The sequence below is a fragment of the Adiantum capillus-veneris genome, chromosome 13 (assembly GCF_014529385.1).
Source record: "Adiantum capillus-veneris isolate H3 chromosome 13, ASM1452938v2, whole genome shotgun sequence".
NCBI classification, from domain to species: Eukaryota; Viridiplantae; Streptophyta; class Polypodiopsida; order Polypodiales; family Pteridaceae; genus Adiantum; species Adiantum capillus-veneris.
Genome location: NC_140943.1, coordinates 66526237 through 66545149, shown reverse-complemented (window position 1 = coordinate 66545149; position 18913 = coordinate 66526237).

Sequence of the window (18913 nt, the reverse complement as noted above, 5' to 3'; positions counted from 1 at the left end):
CAGTGGAGCTCAAAAGAAATGTATTCATCAAACTTGGTAGGGACACAAATGCAAGCTTCTAATTTTGTACATTTTTTGCAGGTTGTTGTAATATTGTTTCAATATGAAGGAACTTGGCTCGGATGATGATGGAAATCGATTTCAACGCTTAAATGACTGGACATATTCTACTGCAGCATATCATCAAGCCAAAGGAGTTGGTGGAGCTACTGGATGATCCATCCAATGCTAGCATTGCTAATGTTTTGGGCCAGAAATATTTCAGTGAGATGACGAGCATTGTGTCCCCTCAGGAGATGATGGAGATGTGTGAGAGTGCAAGAATAAGTTTCAAGGCCTATGAAGGTTTGCATAGAACTGTCACACTAGGTTGGAGAGCAAAAGGTTTGTTTAGGTTGCTGCCAACACCTTAGAGTGTTAGTGTTGCAAAAAGGTGCACCAATAATGATGAGCTTGTTGGGTGGATTTCAATATGTGGAGGATGCCTTGCCATTATAAGAGAGCAAATCCTTCCATTACAACAAGTTCAATAATGTCTATGTTTGACTTGTTTAAGCTCTAGGAGTCAATGATCAGATTTTATGGGTTGACACAGGAAGATGTGAGGGCAAAGTTATATTTGTGATGAAGCTCGATGAGTGTCAGATTGTCAAGGGCAATGGCTCTAAAGGGTAAGCATTATGCTTATGAATAGAGCCTTGGTGGGTATTGATGTTGAGCTAAATGTCAATGACAAGGAAACACCTATTTAGGTGTTCAGTCAGAGAAGAATATTTGGTGGTTGGCAAGTTTTCATCTCCACATGAGACACATGAATCCCTCAAATGGTATTTTAATCACACCCCAATCTTTGATGTCATTCAACAACAACAAGAAGGACAACAATTGCAGGTTTCAGGTCTAGATACGTTCCAAGTGGAGTGGCATTTGACATGAGACTTGAAAACTCTCAAGTGTATGTTAGGGTGCAAGCAAGGTGCAATGACCCTCTTTCCATGCATTTATTGCTGCAATAGTAAAGTCTCATTAGTAACTGAGGCAAGGGTGCAGAGACCAGCAAGTCAAAGGGTGATAAGGGTAAGGGTGGCAAGCTGGAGTCAACTCCGCGAAAGGTGTACCCACTATACAAACAGTGGGTAAAGCACTACAACAATGGTATCAAGGTATCCTCAGTTATAACCACAGTGTACCCCCCTAATCAAGACATGGACGATCCAAATTGGGATCCTATTCTACCAATTCCTCTGATAAATGTGCATGTGTGCACTCTTTATGCCCGTCTACAAATTCTTGATATTGACTATGCTTGGAATATGGAGCCTGCTTATGATCCATATTAACTATGCTTGGAATATGGAGCCTGCAGAAAGAAGAGAAGAGTGTATAAGAGAACTCGAATCTATTCTATCAAGTGTTGGTCTACATGGGAGTGCAATTGAGTTATCAAAGGACAAGAAGGGAGTCTTACAAGATGATGAGCGAGTTTTTCCGAGCAACAAAAAAAATGATCAAGTCCCTCAATAAATTTATTTGTAAATTAATGAGATTTTAGAAAATGATAGGAGATCTGAGACATAGTGTGATAACACTGTGCTAAGTGGTTGTAGAGTATGATAAAGACTTTCATCTATTCTACCCATGCTAAATATGTACTAACATCCAAGCGTAAGTTTTTGTACTCTTGATAATAGGTACATCATCAACCACATGCTCTAGATCTATGGCTATCTACTTGATCTTGTCCAAAGAGCTTGTTGCTTCAAAAACAAACAATTGTTAAAAAGACTTAAAGAAATCGATCGACTACTTGTCCTCTTAAGGTTGAAAAAAATTTACAAGCTTGCATGGGTCTACTAGAATATGCAAGAGGGTGAGATGGTGGATCAACAACATCCATGGGAAAGGGTGGATGTATGTTTGCTCTGAACAAGGCTCCCGTAAACTGTGCATCATGTAACTCGTGCTCTCTAGCAAGAGCATGACCTCTGCCCCCCCCCCCCCCCCCCCCCCCCCCCCCCCCCCCCCCCCCCCCCCCCCCCCCCCCCCCTCTCTCCTCTCTCTCTCTCTCTCTCTCTCTCTCTCTCTCTCTCTCTCTCTCTCTCTCTCTCTCTCTCTCTCTCTCTCTCTCTCTCTCTCTCTCTCTCTCCCCCATCGGATAGATCTTTTAAGGTCTCTTGGTATAGTTTCCTACGATGTTAAAATTATTTTCTTCCTCTCTCTCTCTCTCTCTCTCTCTCTCTCTCATTACCTCGTGATCCTTGTAGTAGGCAGCTGCTTGCTAGCAGTTGTAGACCACCCCTCATCACTGTCATACAACACGTATTGACTGTTGTACCATATTCTGTGGCTAGTGTTGCCATTGACTTGCAGGTAAAATACATCAAGCTGCACTCTAGACGCTTCACTCTCTAATTCGTTTCCAAGAGCCCCATAACTGCAGAGCCTACACACATGCGCATGAGAGAGAGAGAGAGGATCCTTGCAGCAGGTAGCCGCTTGCTAGCAGTTGTAGACCACCCCTCATCACCATCCTGTAGTATGTCCCATCCTCGTTTATAGCTTTTCCCCTCCCACCTTTCCAAAATTGCTTGCGTGGTGAGCCTGGCCACGTCCATCCTCTCTACCCCCGTTGCCCTTGCTTGCGAGACGAGCACAAGATTGGCCATTGCTGGAAGTAAAGTGTGACTAATATGGAGGTTTGGATGGGTAAGGAGCTGTCTGAAATTTTGAGTGTTGCTGAAGAGATAGTGATCAACCCCTTGAAACACATTGTAAAACGTGCTTCTAGGAAGAAGATGCACCACCACTTATTGAGCGCATGGGAAGGCAGACATGATGACATCACAAGCACGGCTCTGTTCTGGAAAGTAGTCTGAGAAAATAATCGCCCACTTTGTGATTGAAGAATCTGTGTATGCTTGCAGGAGAGAGATCACGTGCGCAGGCCGAGATGAACTTCACAAATGGAAGAAGAAAGCATATCCAACAAGGATTGAAGCTGACTTTGATTCGTGCAGTACGTACTGACGCCATTATTTTCTGAGTGCGATTCCTGTAGTCCACCTGCTTTGCTATCTGCTCGCTACTCGGCTGCAGAAAATATGACAGAGTCTCGAGTTTCTTGTTGTCGTACGGCTTCCACACTTGCATCATGACCAGTACCACCCGCTTTAGTCCCACAATACACACAACCACACACACATACACACAACGTAAGAGAGAGAGAGAGAGAGAGAGAGAGAGAGAGAGAGAGAGAGAGAGAGAGAGAGAGAGAGAGAGAGAGAGAGAGAGAGAGAGAGAGAGGGAGATTACTGACCAGCATGGCGTAGACACGGCTGCCATTGGAAACGGCGAGGGGTAGAGAGGATGGACGCTGTCGGGTGGCGAAGGATAGAGTAAATGAAGTTGACTTTGATCCGATGCTCTTCTATGGCGGTGCTCGCGGCCATGGAGATGGAGTTGATGAGGATCGTGGAGCTGGTACACTCCAGCCGCTTCACTTGCTAATTGGCTTCCCAGAGCCCTGCTGAGCCTGCACGCATGTGGGAGAGGGATTTAGCATGTTGGCGCAGCCCATGAGGAGTAGGGGATGCATGTTGGAACCAGTCCGTGCCGGCGCGGGATGGTTCTGACATGTTTCACAAGGGGCAGGCTGCCAATTTTTGTAAAAACAAACTCCATTAACTTTTATTTTATTAATACTTTGCAAGGCAAAGGTCCCACACACTTTGAAAAAGGTGAGTTTACTTTAGAAATTTGCCTCAGCACCGGTTCACACATTAACTTGACCCTGGTACCAAATCTCATGGAGTTATTATAAGCCATCAGTGGAAAGTTTATGTTGATTATTATCAAAGCCCATAGTAAGGCCATATATAAGCACACAATCCTTACCTCATAGCATCCTCGCTATATTTTGGCACCAAGGAAGCAGACTCAAGTATTCATGTATTTCAAGCTTCAGAGTATTCTAGAATGAAACCAAGAAAGGTAGAGACAAAAGGGGAAGGGGCAAATAACCTAATTTTCTAAAATTTCCTTTTGGCAAATTCAAGGATCTTCCCGAACAGGCACACAACTATCAGAAAAAACCTCAGTTTTGGGGCTCACACTTTGGGTAATGATTGGTATTGGCGATTGAGTGTTCATTGCTCAATGTTTTCTTTTTGTCAATAGGGCTCAACTCGAGAAGCAAATCCAAGAAAATTAGAGAAAATTCCATTTGTCTTATGATTCCCATTGTGTCCAAGGAGATCAATGTATACCAAGTGAGGAATACAAGCGTGCCTCAAGGCGGCCTCGAACATCCCTTCAATGGTGCACCGATTCATGCTGACAATTTTGACACAGAGAGAGCAGTGGTTCATGCTAGTCCAAATATTGAAAAGGATGTGGAAGACATAATAAGTTGGGCTTCAGAGTCTCCTTTCTTAAAAGCCCAACTTAGCTATCTACGATGACACATCTATAATTAACTGCTTTTTATATGTACTCTTGTGACATGAGATTTTGTTAGGGCCTGAACATGGTAAGGAGATTTGATATTTTGAAGCCTCCGCAGCTTTGTGGTAATTTCAATTGTACGACCATTTTGCGCTGAGATGCTAGGAGGTCGAATCCATCATGACATAATTATTTTCTTCAATATAGCTTTTGCTTGCAGTAAATTTTTAATAATGTTACTCATATTTGCTCGAAAATTGGCTTCGCTCGGTTTTCTTTGCTCGTTGATTGGAAACCCCCACAAGAAGGCATCTTTAAGTACACAAGATTGTCCTACTAAAATATGTATGGGTGTTAGTAAAGCTAGTCATTTGCTTTCAAACTATTCTTACTCCCAAATTCCCAATGAGTTTCAATTGTGGAAAAAGATGTGTGACATTACCACCTACAGAGGTAATAAAGCAGCCCTAGGAATTAAGCGTGCTCGTGTGTGGCAGTCTGTAGATGATTTTTTTTAATGCTTGAAAAGGCAAAGCTAACCTGTGTTGAGATATCCACCTTAAATTTTATAATCAATAGTTTCACAACGCAAATGGTGGATGCCTGGGGGGAGACGCATATAACACATCACATGGTGGGTTGAACACTTTGTCTTTGCGGTAAAAAAACATTAGTGTTTGAGCTAAAGTTTTAGTGTTTTTTCAACACATTCTTTTAGCTCATAACTCATTTTTTCTCGACACATACGGTTCATTAGGAATCTAGAGTAGCCAAGGAATGGAGCGCTCACACTACCAAGAAAAAACAGTGTATTTACAAAATACACGGCATGGAGGTGGGAGCAAAAAGAGCAATGCCCTACATGCAATGTTCAGTTGGTTCTATAGAGTTTTATCGGAGAGAGAAACAAAGAAGACTAGAGTGCAAAGAAATTTTGAAACACAAAATAGAGAAAGTGGTTAGCGTGAGGTGATCACTATCATATCATGCTTCGAGTGTAAAAGATCGATGGCGATGATGGTTGGAGACTAGGTGACAAAATGGCAGGCATTGGGTGGAAAAACAATGAATTTCTAACACTAACCACTTCTATTCTAAACATGCACTATAATGCCATGTGATTTTTTGATGCCCCAATCAGTGGTTCCGTGGGTCAAGTTTCGTCTATTTTGGAGTTTTTTTTTTTAAATATTAATATTATTGGGTTTTTAAGTTTTTTTTTTTTTAAATAAGACTATATAAGTCAAAACTCACAATTTGAAGTTCATTTCTTGTTTGCATATTCTAGAAGATCCTCTCAAGCACAAACAAGCACACACTCAGATCTTGCACCACATGGAAAATTCACACGAGCAGACCACTAAGCACATCAATAATACCATAGCCACTCACATCATTAAAAATTTGCAGCCAGTATCCCATGCAAAATCTACGGCTTCAAATCCACATCCTCAGCTAGCACAAGTGCATAACCCAACATCTCAATCTGCTTCAGACGCCCGACAGCCTCCCCAACCATCGAATCGAGATGATCAAACCACCATGCGCCACCTTTTTGGTGATCTCAAACCACTAAACCATGCCAACCGCACACCTCTGCTAGATCCTCCACCAATTTCATCTCTACACAAAGCCATGCAAGAAACAAGAGCAACCGAAGAAGAATACCGAGGTTTGTTTTAAAATATGGAGCCCTCGCTTGCTGTCACAGCACGTGGTGCCCAGGCCACCATGAAAACCACGCCGCAAAGATTTGGAACACGAGTCAAACAAAGGGTAAGCAAAGTAATACCAAGAAACCCAGTTTCTAAAGCACGAGAGGCTAAGACGAGGAAAAGAAGCAAAGAGGTGGAGAAGAAACAAGCAGCTAAGAAGGAAACAAGGCGGCCCATGCCGAGAGAGCTCATTTGGAAAACTTACTTGCTACTATTTGCATCAACTTCTATTTGTTTTCATTGGGAAGGAAAGAGAGGCTTGCTAGGAGACCTTTATCTTCAAAGTCAATTTGAAATTTGACTTTCTCTTCCTTTTCACTGTGATCCTTCATTCCCGCATAGATAGCAAGCACTGCGAGCTACTCATCTCCTTTGAGTCCTAGTGTTTTGGCAATTTTGTCAAGGAGAAAACAGTCACGATCATCCACCACCACTTCATACAAAGTGAGAATTTGGAGGTGTGGGACTTTCTCCAGCACCTCATCTCCCTCTATCATCCGATCTTCCTCCTTAGTGGAGGTGCACTCTTGCAAGAGGACGAGTGCCATAGATGATTCAATCTGCTCATCAATCTCTCTGATAACTTCATTTGATTCCTGCACAATGGTCACATGCGGTCTTTGGTTGACCTTTTCCTTTGATTTTTCCTTATACATGCCCTCAAACACAAGTAAGGCCAGAACCATGTCCTAAGAAATGAATAGTGGGTGCCTATGCACCCCATGCCCAAATCTATGAGATCATCCTCATCCTTTGTCCTGTAGTCCCATTTTGTGAGGCCTTTAATAAACCATATAATGGAAGAAAAATCCCTCTCAGTACCAAGTTTTTACAAAAATACATCGTGAAAACGGAATGTTCTCACACAGACAGCTCTGCTATTTTCTGGAGTGGAAAACCTTTTTATTGATTACAAAGAGATAATGCTTGGGCAAGGTATATTTGAGATTAAGATACTTACGAAGTTCATTGAGGTGCCAGCCATTATTCACACAATATTGTGTACTGCATCATCATGGCGGCATATTTGCAGGTCAACAAATTCTCTAGCAGCAACATCAGAGTCTAGTGCCTCCTATTCTCCCATCATCAGCTTCCATCTTCTATAGGGAAAGACCATTGACAAGCTTTGCTTCACAATATGGTATCTGAACACCACATTGTCAGCAACTATAAGCACTTGATTCTATCTCCCTAGTAGTTGACCACCTTAGTCTCCCATCTAGCTGCAAGGAATCCGTTGATCTCACTTCCCCCTTTGCAAGTCCACATTGTTGGTGTCCTGTGAACACTTTGAAGTCGAAAGATAAACACAAAAACATGAAGAGACATTAACCATGTTACCGTGGTTTTGTGGGAACCATAGGTGCACTTTATTTCTGCTTGCACCATACCCATTTTGCCTAGGTGTGACATAAGTATGATTATAAAAAAAATTGTCACGTGAGGCAAGCTCAAAGGATGGACAGCCAGCATAGAGCAACTTGCCAAGGCCAGTGTGGATGGCCTCAAAAGTTCTTGTGAAGGACTCTATTGGCTCCCACTCTACAAAATCGGATGGAAAAACATCTGCAAACATGAACAAGCAATGGAAATCTTACATTCATCAAAAGCAACATACAAGGAAAAAATACTAAATAGACAACCTAAAAACTAGAAAGAGGAGTAAAATTATAGTTTGCAGAAAACCTCGATGGAGCCATTGCTATCTCTAGCTTCAATTGTGAAGCAACATGCACATGTTTCACCTTCGCAAGCCTCTTTCCGTCTTGTGTTTGCTTGAACTCCATGATTCTTACCTTCCAATGGTGTTCTCAAGAAGCCATGTGTCTCCTTGAGACCTTGTGTGCACCTCTTGAGTTGGGTTGCATTGTCACCCACATCATCCGTTTGAACTCCATCATCACCCAACATCCGCTGCACATTCATGCATGAAATGGATTCTATGACACTCCTAGGTAATTGAGCATTTGATGATGCCATGGGGAATAGTGCCACAACCTGCAGACAAACACTTATGATTAGACATTGCACATCCATGTTCTCAGTTGTATAAAGAGCAAGATTCTTGATGGTACACAAAGAAGATCGATGCCACTTACTGCTATATTGCTCCACCTGCTTGTTGGCTTAATGGGTAAGATAATGTTGCAAATCTTGAGAGGGAAATAGATCCTCTCTAGAGAGATTAATGGAGAAGGAGCTAGAAACTTGTTGATGAAAGAAAGAGGGATGCTCTAGCAGAAGGATATGCTAGAGATCTTTATCTTTAGGTAGAGGTGTTTAGTGAGGCTCATGGAGAAATGGAGAACTGTAGCTTGAGGAGAATGTAGTAAACTTGAGGAGGTAAAGGAGGTTCAAACTTTTGATGTAGAGCTTTTGGGAGGGAAAACTGAAAGGAAGGAAAGAGAAGCAGCTTGCAAGGTGAAGTGAAGAGAAGTGAGAGATGGTACATTAAAGAGAGAGGGAGGGAATGATCATCACATTTTTGGAGGGACCCCCTTTTAGGAGACAAGGGAAGAAACTGGCAGCCAGTAAAGAGAGAAAGGATTGACTTTTACCCAACTATTTAGAGAAAAGTTCAATTTTTTGAATTTATAAGATATTTTCTCTGTATATTTTATAAAAGAGTACAAGTTTGACCACTTACTTTTAATCCCTGCCATACCCACCATTTGAGTCCTCATGGCATCCACCCATTTGCCCATTTCATAATCTCCTTTTTAATCCCATGGCAAATAAAGAGGCCTCCTTAGACCCCATTCCCTTCCTAAAGAATTTTTTTCTCGTTTTGTGTAAGGTTCATGAGGCTAATCAAATGAGCATTGCGGCCCATGGAGAAAGGTCAACCACAATCATAAGCATCAATGGCGCTCTAAACATGAACTTCAATGTTGCAGCAATTGAAAGGGCAATGCCAAGGTTTATCAACTTCAATGCTCACATGCATCCATATACTCTACCGATAACCTATTAGTGCATCTTTTAGCCAACGATAGTTTCTCACTTGTTTCCTTTGAGAGATAAAGCCTTTGTCGAGAGGTTATATAAGAACCAACATGCCTCTAATTGAAGCATGGCTGTAATCCAAAATTGGTGAAAACATGAGCTCAATGCGGGGGTTGATTTTGCTTACGTTAATCTACGCACCCATAAGGATGAACCAAACCACATCCACGACCTCATTAATGCACACATGCACAATCTAGAGCCCTTGCATTTTGGGGAAATAACCATTTCATGGCACACTAGTGATGTTTACTTGAAGATATTGGAGTGGCGTCACTATCAAAGGAAGCCAAAAAATCCATGCTCCTCCAACCCCAAGGGACTTGCAAAAACTACAAAGATGGACCTTACTAGTTTGGAGAGTGAAGCTAGCATTGCTCACCTAGATGTTTGATGCCGACGATAATATGCCCCTAGTGAAGTGTGTTCCTTGTGTAAGGAGCAGTTGGGTTATCATATTGAGCTATATGGAACCATCCATGACCTACCTCCTTAAGTTGTAGCATGGCGCTACAATCTACAACAAGGAGACATAAGGGAGTACGTTGAAACCGCTTTGTTTGATAATGATGTGATCCAATTTTGTGTTGGTGTTTTTATGAAATCAACGAACATACGACACTATGATGTATGGGAGGTGCAAGTTTCTTGGCTTATAAGAAGTGGTTTGGACCTTGTCTTTATCCTCGGTAGTGGAGGCAAAGTAATCCATAATAAAAAATTGGTTTGATAGGTTATGATATATCCCAACTCATGCTTGACATTCAATGTAAACCTTACATGTAAGGTTCAACTATCACCTGCTTTCTTGTTGTGCATATCCATAATTGTTATCCATCAAAAGAAAAATGATAGATGATAGAATCATTATTTCTCTTGACAACTTCAATATTTTAGCACTTATTTGATGTGAAACGATCCCTTGGAAAGCAACCTTTCACCATAGAGTGGCACTCAAGGAATAGGCATGTTCGCTAGGTACCAAAAAATTATCACAAAACTTTTTGTCAAGAAAATTTGGTTATGTCAATATGCTTTTGAGTTAATGATGTTCCTCCAATTTGGTATAGCTAAATTAAAGTGTATTCTTTTGTGAAACTATCCTTTGACATGCATGTACTAGGTAAAAGACTCAACCAAGACATGTGAGTAGTTCTTCTAGCTCAAAGAATTATCACATTCTACCTCATATTTCCATACTAGATACCCATTTTTGTGGGTATCTAGTATGGAAAGTGTATAGCTAAATTAAAGTGTATTCTTTTGTGAAACTATCCCTTGACATGCATGCACTAGGTAAAAGACTCAACTAAGACATGTGAGTAGTTCTTCTAGCTCAAATAATTATCACATTCTATCGCATGTTTCCATATTTGTAAAGTTAAAGGCCTTCTAATTACAATTTTTAATGTGGTTTAACATTCCATAAGTGATTCAATAATCCTCTAGTTTAAAGCACAACTTGAATAATGAGTATGCTTCAAGTTATCTAAACCTACTAAAAAGAGTAATTGCAAATATCATTTTCAAGAAGGAACTACTCGAACTAGCCACAAATATGAATAGTACTTGTTACATTATTCCTCAATTTCACTTATTATGTGAAGTGCATTCACCACAAATACTACAAATGCATGACTATTGAGTTGCTCCATATAATGCAATGATTATGTTCTTAATTTGTTACAGCACATGCAATTGTTAACTAAGAATGTGACTTCATACATTAAAGGAGAAATGTTTGCTCTCAATAAAAAAATTTGATATAATGGAAATGTCTCTTTTAGGAATAGAAAAACTAAGATATTATAAAATGGAATACATTATAAAAAGACTCCCTTGAAGGAAATAATTTCTCACTTACACATATGTAGGTAAACTTGACAGTCCCACTTTTACATTAGGGAGAAAGTTTCCCTCAAAGGGAGACTTACAAGATTTTCCATTTGTCAATCCCACTTCTAACTTAGGGAAATATATCCCTTGAGTTTCCCTCAAAGGGACTACTATGCCATTATGGTTTCCTCATGGGAATTGGATTTTCCATATCCATCTCTCTATTCTACATGGAAAAAGATCTCCCGAATTTGTTCCCTACTTGAGAGAGGGAGATAATGTGAGAAACCATGGTGTTTTCTCTTATGGAACTCCTTTTAAAACTTCTTGGACACTGACACTATTTCAAAACACATTTGGATATACGCCATATTCTTCCCCTATATTGGGCATACCCCTCGATCAATGCACTCCAAGAGACAATATTCCAGTCATGAAGCTTGTCAAATATTTTTTGGCCTTTTCTACACTTAGCATACATGTCAACCAAAGCAGTGATATAACTTCAAAGAGCACCTAGAGCTTATTTGCCCTACTCATGCTCAATATATCCTACAATCAATTCATATCAAGAGAGCACATCTCAAACATGAAGATGATCAAAATCTTGTCGTGCTCCTAAAAGTACACCTCCCTTGGCACACACCAACCATTTGTATATATTTTAAAGAGACCTTGGCTAATTGTGTGAGATCCCACTATACATATTTTGACCATGCCAACCTTTTGCAGACTTCCATATGCTATCATGTGGAAATCATGGTTATTGCATATGGAGGAAACCCATCACTTCAATTTTATAAAAATGCCCCAATGCTTCCTAGCTACCCATGTTGCACATATCCTGTATCCTTTTTTTTCCAAAAAAACACATCAATAATTTACTTTGGATTCATTAGTAGCCGATGAATGCTCATTTAGTCTTTCAAAATCCTCTTTCTAATAATTCCATAATGCATATATTGACGATGTCACATAATTGAATATTGCTACATGCCTTATGTCACCTCATCTATAGCATTGGGACCATGGAGCACAGATTGAAAACATAGATGGGTGCATATAGCACACTGTGGTTGCATAGAGCTCGAGGGTGGAGTCCACGCGAGATTTGAGGAGGCCTAGATGGCCACAAAAGTGTGTAGCATGGCACATCATAGGCTTGGGTCACGTCTAAGTGTGAACGACAAGGCCAAGTGAGGGGCTCATGTGGTTGGGTGGGTGGATAGTTTTATGGCAATGCTCTCAACTTCTATGACATCTTCAAGGCAAAAAGAGACCCTATAAACTTAATGAGGAAGGTGCTTGAGAAGCTTCCCATGCATGGGGGAGTAAGGTGCTTGAGTCAAAAATAGACCCTACAAACTTAATGAGGAAGGTGCTTGAGAAGCTTCCTATGCATGAAAGTCCCAAAGTTAGGGGAATCTTTGACTTAACCTTCCACTCACCCAAAGGGCACCCCTTTTCTCAAGGGGCACATGGGACACATGTCAGACTCTCCCTATGCTTAGCCACATGGTGTGCTTGAATGCTATTGGTTGGACTAAAGAGGGGTCCAATGAGCTTCTAGTTCCATCCAACAAATATCTAGATATTTTCAAGCTCTCTTTCTCTAATGGGTAAGGAGGACACTTGTCCAAAGACTACCCATGTACTTGAATGCATGCTGCATGTGATTGACTAGGGGGAGAGGGGTCCAATGAGCTTGAAACATGTGTAAAAGCTACATCTCGCCCCAAGCAAGCAAGGGGGATTCTGGGGGGATATACACCACACACACACACACACTCATTTTGTGGTCCATTCTCACGTGGGGAAAGTTGAGGAACTCCACCTCCTTCTCCAAGCTTGTGAGAAGTGAGAGCCTACACCAATACTCTTGGCTATGGAATGCAAATCCAACCAAGAGCCATGCTTCAATGCTTAAGCTTGCCATCTTCTCCATCTTCATTACTATGCTTTCTACAAAGTTTATGTTATGTTTGTGATGCATGAAGCTTTCCATCTTCATTGCATCATTTAGGTCACAAGGAACACAAAGATTGTATTGTACCAAGTCTCTGTTGATGGGAGAAACTTAATACAAATGCCTATTGGAGAGGGGACCGGCTCCGTATGAATCCTGTTCTCAACTATTGTCATGTTCTCTAAACTCTCTCTCTCTCTCTCTTGCAAAAGTATTGTTCATACCAAGTTAACTAAGTACCATGTTTATGTTGCTACCATCAATTAAGTTCACCCGCTATGCTTACAAAGTAATCTCACAAAAGTGATTTATCTAATTTCCTAATTCTGCTACTCTCAAAGTATGATAGGCCATTTCCATTACAATTACTGTCATATATATACGTTTGCATATATATATATATATATATATATATATATATTATCATTATTATTACTTTTATTTTAAGCTTTTACAAGGCTTTTGCATTCCATTATTTTACGGTTTGATTTTAATATTCAATATCCACCTGCAGTCTCACCCTCACCTGCAGCTCAATACACATGAAAGCAACACGGGTCCCATCAGGCTCCAAGTTACCCCTTTTGAACACCCTACTCTTGCCACTGTGGCATTGTTGTCGCATTGTGAAGTGCGCACCATTTCCCCTACCCTAGCACAACACACGTGCTCCCCTTGCTTTCCGTGGCCTAGTCACCCGTCTGATCAACGCCCTCATTTCAATTCTGCAGCTCCACCAATTCGCTGCTGCCAGCTTGCATCACACCACCAAACCTTGCAGTGCACTCACCAGGGACTTACCATCGGCACCATCTGCTCTCCCTGCGACCAACTGCTGCTATCTGCACAAAGCCGCCCAATATTGCTTCTCACTGGTGCGACTCACTAAGTCATCATCAAAATCCACACTGCCGTGCATGCACCAAAGCCTTATCTATGCTGTCAGAACTCCGTCATCAGCTCTACCTTCCCTCACCTGCTTAAGGCCCTGTTCCAACTGAGTGTCCACTGCTATTGGTTGCCATCTGAGGACGCAATTGCCAAAACCAGTGTCTCGCTGGACCCACACACACAAAGCAACGCTTCTCATTATCTGCCAGCGAGCTTCGCCCTATAATTCTTCAATCGACCACTTTGACGCGCTGCAACACCAGCTAGACGTCTTCTACTCGGCACCTGTTAGATCTTGTAGCCAGCAAAGCTTGTGACCTTCCAAATTCAATCAAATTTTTAATTTGCAAGGGTAGCCTCCCACGGGTGACTCTTCGAAACCCAAAACCGCCTTTTCTCACCACCGTTGTCCACAACACCAACTGGTTCTTGCCAAGCTCAGTTTCTTACTAATTTAAGGTTAAGGCTTGCTAAAAGGCCTGATAAACTCAGCAATCCTCTTTCCATCGAGCCTTCCAAGCACTTATTCGCATGGGTTTTCTCCACCATTTAAGCAAAGGCTTTACAAGAGCAGTTTCACACAAGCTCTCAAGGTAGAGATGTATGTGCACAAAATCACAACACCCATGAGCACACACACAATGTGATCCATTGCTAATTTGTATGCGACACATGTGCATAGAGGTGCTACACACATGAACACTAGACTAGACACTGCCAAATGTGGTAAGATCTTCCCAACAAGCACACACATGCACACACACAATGAAATGTATGCATGCAATGCACCATCAGTCATAAAGGCCGCATCCTCAAAACTGGACAAACCAATCAATGGAGAACAACACAAGAAAAATCAATGGCTATCATCATCAAAGACAAGCATCACCAACATGATGACTATGACCTGATGAACGAGACTCACATTACGGTAAGGATGAGCCAGTAATCCCTACACACTAAAAGACCCTATGCACTTATCTAAGGAAGCCGTGTATGAATGTACCATGACCTAATGAATCCATTGAGATTCAGGCATGATGTATCTTAGGCAATCTTAGGATGAAATCAGGTTTAAGGGGGCGATTGTTAGGGTTTAAAACTACTTCCATCCAATGCCTATGTGAATAGTCCCTTATGGTGCCACTCTCACACACTCTAGTGGGAAGCAACCCTTCACTTTGCATGACTACTTATGTGCCACCTACATGCCACTACCTCTCACCTAAGGCTGCCACCTCCTATGCCATGTATTAGGACATGTGACTCAACATGTGGCTTGATGCTACACTCTCGTAAATGCTATATAAGCGCACAACTCATTGTACAAAATGCATATTATCAATCTAGCTTTTTGTATTATTTTGTACATTGATTCAAGATTGATTACATCAATATTAAATTGCACGTTAACGTAAATCCTGATTATGAACGCAACTAATCAATATCCGTCGTAATTGCAAGTCTTGCATAAATGGATGGTGCATACTTTGTGTGACAATAAATTGGATGCACCTTTGTCCAGTCATACTCATTCAGGTTCTTGCCATGCATCTTATGCATCGGCTTATTATGCTTTGGCTTTGTCCAGCTTATGTGATGTTGAGGAACCTATGTATTTTGATGAAGCACAAAATTAAAAATTTGGATGGCTATCATGCAATCAGAATATGATGCACTTATAGAAAATGACACATGGACTTTATGTGATTGGCTCATGATTTGCCTCCTTGCAAAAAGGCCATTGGTACAAAGTGGTTTGACAAGTTGAAACACAAGCCGGATGGTGAGATTAATCGTTATAAGGCTCAACTTGTTACAAAGGGTTATGCACAGCAAAAAGGCATAGATTATGAAGAGACTTTTGCTCCCACTTGTCGTATGACTACTGTGCATTGGCAGCTCATTTTGGTTGGGATGTACATCTATTAGACATTGTTACCAATTTCTTGAATGGTGACATCTTTGAGGAATTTTATTTCATTAAAAGGCCGGAAGATAAAGTGTGTAAATGTAAGAAAGCTTTGTATGGGTTGAAGCAATCTCCTCGTGCTTGGTATGAGAAAGCTGACACTCATTTGGTCAAATGACGCTTTCGCAACAATCCAACAGAAAGCACATTGTATGTAAAGCGCGAGGGTGATGTACTTCTTATTGTGGTTCTCTATGTGGATGATTTGTTGATCACTGGTGGAAAAAATGAGAGACATATTGCTAAATTTAAGGTTGATTTGAATGCTACTTTCAAGATGGAATATTTGCGGTTGTTGCATCTTTACTTGGGCATACTATTAAGTAGTGGGATGGTGGTATTTCCTTGTGTTAAAGAAGTTACATAAAGACATTACTATGTAAGTTTGGACTTGAGGATTGCAAACCTATTTCCACTCCCATGGAAACAAGTTTGAAATTGAGTTTTCATGATGCTGATGATCCTATTGATGTCACTCTTTACCAAATTGTTGTTGGATGCCTCATTTATGTATGCAAAACGAGGTGAGATATTGAGTTTGCAGTCTCACAAGTTAGCAGTTTCATGCATAGCCCAAGGTCTAAGCATTGGCACGTTGTCAAGATGATTTTTTACTACTTGACATCTTGGCTTGTTTTATCCCAAGGGGCAATCATTGCCGCCAGACTTACATGGTTTTTGTGACTTAGATTGGGCCGGTTGCTTTGACACACGAGTGTCCACAAGTGGTTTTTGTTTCATGCTCGGCAGTTCATGCATATCATGGTTAAGAAGAAACCTATTGTGGCCCCACTTCCAGTTGTGAGGCTAAGCACAAGACAATCTTCAGAGCTACAGCTGAGTGTGTATGGCTCAGACACCTTATGACTTATTTGGGGTTGGACATGACACTGCCAACACTATTTACATTGACAGTCAGAGTGCATTGGCAGTTGTGAGGAACCTAGTTTTTCATACTCGCACAAAGCACATTGAGTCAAAGTTTGAGTGGAAAGCATTGTGATGGCCTAAGGACAAACACTTCTGTAAGCCTCAATCCAAAGAAGTATACCACACATTTATGGCTTCGATGGATTGGTTATTTCCATTAAACATGCAATGGGGCATGAATTGGCCAGAGTCAAGATGGGAGAAAGTCACCAAGAATATATGGTGTTCACAGTGGCCACTCCATATGAAGGTATTTCTCTAGAAGGTATTGTGGGAGCCTTACCATCTGAGTGAAGGCTATAGCCTGGGGAATTGGCTGCGATAGATGCTCTCAATGCAAAATGACTGGCAAAGACCTCTCCCACCTGTTCAAGGAATTCCCTACGATCAGCAGCTTGTGAGAAACATATGAAAAGCGGTGCAAAGGACTTAGAAGATAGGCTTTTATAAGAACGATCTGTTTCTAGGAGGGAAGGTTCTTTAAAGCCAGGAGCTACCAATTGCAACACAAATTGTTAGATTCTGCTACTTCAAACAGGTTTGGAAGGCTAGAAACGGTCGTATATTCGACAACACCTTGGGAACAACCAGGTTTATAGAGATAATAGAAGAAAGTAGTGGAGCGATCCTAGCGCTTGGAAAACTTAAGAACTCTGATGAATGGAACAGGTTAAGTGGCACTGCAGTAACTTACTCTCATGGATAAAGGGCCCTACGTTTGTCGTGGGGTGGCTCCCCTTTCAACCGTTGTATGAGTGATCTCTTAGAGATGTCATGGCTTGGCACAAGCATGGAAAGAATTTGTAATTTTTTGTGGTTGTCAATATAACTTACTCACCATTGTGAGTTTTGAGCGCACTAGAGAGAGAGAGAGAGAGAGGGGGGGGAAGAAGAAGAAGAATAGGGAGAAGAAAGTTAAATGTCTTAGGAACAATCCCAAGAGACTTAAAGCTATATTTAGGTGTGTGTGTGTGTGTGTGTGTGTGTGTGTGTGTGTGTGTGAGAGAGAGAGAGAGAGAGAGAACTTGATTGCCTTTAAGCATGTTCTTATAAAAAAATCTCTAGAAAAAAGAGAGTTTTTTACCAATGCCTTGAAAAAGATGTTTTACTACAAGGCTATATCAAGATACAGATCTTCTAAAGTGTCATTTATGTATAAGTGAAGATCTTGCAATCAACCTCAAGCACTTTGCGAGTACGGCCAAAAAAAAAAAAAAGAAGGTGGTGAAGACCTTGCATGGATAATATAAATAGCAACTCTATTTTTGCTTGCGCAATCGCAATTTTTCCAGCTACAAGGATAGACGTCTTCCACAGCTAGCGCAAAAAAAAAAAAAAAACTTCAAACATGTGGCGTTGACCAGGTGCCAAGTATCAATAGAATTACACGAGTGAATTGAAGGCATGGAGAGTAACCTAACAAAAAAATAGTGTGAAGATATATTTCATTGATACAGAGGGTCTAGGTGCTTGTCCCATCCCCTCCTAGATAGTTCTCCCATGTTGCCCATGTCTCTTCTCCATGGGGGCCTCTCACTCCCTTTGGCACCACATCTCCATGCATTATATGGCATCGCCGCAGCTGTGCTATTTGATACAGTTATGTGAGACTTCTCCATGTATTCTGATAGGATCGAGGAGCTCAGCCTTAACAATACCAATACCAAGCTCTAGCACAAGACCTTGAGATGGGAACAGAGACAAACGGATTACCTCCAGATGAACTGTGGGGAGGAAGCAATAATGGCTTTGGAGAGACATAGAAAGAGATTTTTTCAGCCCCATCCCTTTGCACCCTGAATTATGTGCGATTCACGTGCGCAGTGCAGCTCTTTGCAGCCCAATTGCCCAAGGGTTACGAGAGGAGAGTAAAGAAGTAGATCAGAGGGCCACTACTTAGGGCTGTGAGAGGAGAGCGCCTTGCGCCTTGTGAGAGGAGAGGTTGGTTCAAGTGAAGGCGAGGGCAAAGCCAATCTTCCTATCCTGCCTCCGTCTCCCCAGTTCACAAGACACCTGGTGGTAATGGGTGAACAACTTGAAGATCAGGCATTTGAGCGAATGGAGGACCAGCGCGCTCACTGTTTCTGCACAGCCCGCAAATCCCGTTGAAAAGGAGGGCAGAAGCTTGCAATTTCTGAAGGGGGCGGGCTA